Below are 2,293 nucleotides of genomic sequence, written 5' to 3'. Positions count from 1 at the left end.
TAGATGTTGGTGTATTTGTGCGTTCTACTTGGTACCCTGTGTGGGTTCTTTGTCTTAACACTCAAGCTCTTCAATCTGGGAAATATGATCTTAAACTATTTTGTTAATTGGTTTTTTCTCCTTTATTTTTCTTGTGTTCTTTTTTTGAAATATTATTTAGATATGAGACTTCCAATATTGGTTTCTGTAATTCTGTCCCTTAATTTTCAAATCAATGCTAATTTCCATCTTTTTAGTTTTTTTTTTTTTTTTAATTAGTTTCTGGGAAATTTCCTCAATTTTATATTACAAGACTTTTTTTATATCAAACTTTGACTTTTCGAAGAATTCTTTTTGAATTCTTCCTTTTTTGGAGTATCCCATTTTCTTTTTTATGATTATGTACATTTTTGATCTTATCTCCCTGCAACTCTTAATGGTGGATTTTTTGGTTTTGCCTGCTGCAAAGGCTTTATGCTTCAGGATCCTTTTACTGTTTATGTTTTTGTTTTGTTTCCCTTGTTAAAGATTTTCTTCAGATGATTTTCTGCTTATGAGTAAGACTATGAGGCACTAGGTTTGATCCTTAACACCACATTAAAAAAATAAACAAATAAAATAAAGGCATGCTGTCCAACTACAAAAAAAATAAAAATAAAAAAAGACTAGGGAGTGAGATGTCCATTTGTAGAGAACAGATTGAATAAACTATGGCATCCACACATTGGGAAATTATATAGCTATACAAAGAAATAGGAAGTATCTCTACATAACACTATGGACTGATGGCCAGGAAATATTAAATGGGAGAAATCTAAGTGGGAATTGTGTTTATATTACTCTGCTTTTAGGGTAATACAAAGAGGTAAATAGTTTTATGTATTTATTTCTATTTTCTAAAAGACCGAATGGAAAGAAAACCAAATAACATACATGGCTACTTATAAGGAGAAACAGGATAAAGAAGACAGAGGGAAGCTAGGTTTCTTTAAATATGCCTTGTTTTGTAGTTTTAACGTAGTATATCAAGTGGATAGCATATCCCCACAAAAATTCTTTTATGTAACTTTAAAACACTGTTTTTTGACCAATGGAATTTACCTAAGGAATACAAATTTAAGCAAACCAACAAAAAGATCTTGAACTCAATAGTTATTGTTACTAAGTAATATTGGCATGTTATTTTTAAACATTTATTTATGTGTAAATTATTTATGTGTAAATTAGAATAAGAAAAAAGAAATACAAATATAAATCAAAGATGTTAAAAATTTTTCTGTATTCTGAAAACTGAATTGGAAATATCAATAGAACTCATTACTTTCTAGTTCTATTTGTTCTCTCCATCTTGGATGTGACATACTATTGCTAGGTTTGATAATAACGTGCACCCCTGGTACCCAGGAGGTAATCTCCAAACATCTTTCCTCTCTACAAGAAACCAGGACTCTGTAAAGAAAATCACTGGTTCCAAATCTGAGGCAGATATGTACAAATTACTAGGACATTTAGTTGTTCCAGAAAACAAAGAAGCCACCAAAGATTAATAGGGTTGTGTAAAAGGATCCTGCAACCAACTGAAAAGGACTTCCACTACTCAAAGATGGAAAAACAAATGTGGCCCCACCCCCCGCGCCTGCCAGGTAGGCGGAACTGTGACCACCGACAGAAAAGGCCCAGTGGCCCGCGGAGGGGCAGAGCTGCCAACCACTCCTGCAAGGTAGGCGGGCCTGCGACCCACCGGCAGAACAGGCGCAGCGGCCTGCTCAGAGGCAGAGCCGCCCCCTCCCCCCGCGCCTGCAAGGTAGACGGAACTGTGACCACCAACAGAACAGGCCAGACCTGTAACCAACAGACAGAACAGGCCCAGTGGCCTGAGGAAGGGTAGAGCCGCCCCCCCCCGCCCACGCCTGCAAGGTAGGCGGACCTGCGACCCACTGGCAGAACAGCCCCAGAGGCCTGCAGAGGGGCAGTGCCGCTGCCTGCGCCTGAAAAGTAGGCAGAACAGTGACCAACGACAGAACAAGCCTAGCGGCACGCAGAGGGACAGAGCCGCAGCCCGCGCCTGCAAGGTAGGCGGACCTGCTACCGACCGGCAGAGCAGGCCCAGCGGCCTGCCGGCGTGGTAGGCACATTGCCCCAATTGGAGGAGGGGCAGAGCCGCCGCCCGCGCCTGCGAGGGAGACTTTGCAACTATACAAGACCAATATAAATATATAGGGGGAAAATTCAATAGCACAACAGTTTCACCAAGTAAAAAGGAACGCGAACAGTATGAAGAGACAAGGAAAGAAAGGACCACAAGCAATGCAGG

The sequence above is a fragment of the Marmota marmota genome, unplaced genomic scaffold, assembly GCF_001458135.2.
Source record: "Marmota marmota marmota unplaced genomic scaffold, marMar, whole genome shotgun sequence".
Taxonomy (NCBI): domain Eukaryota; kingdom Metazoa; phylum Chordata; class Mammalia; order Rodentia; family Sciuridae; genus Marmota; species Marmota marmota.
This window is presented reverse-complemented; position numbering follows the sequence as displayed.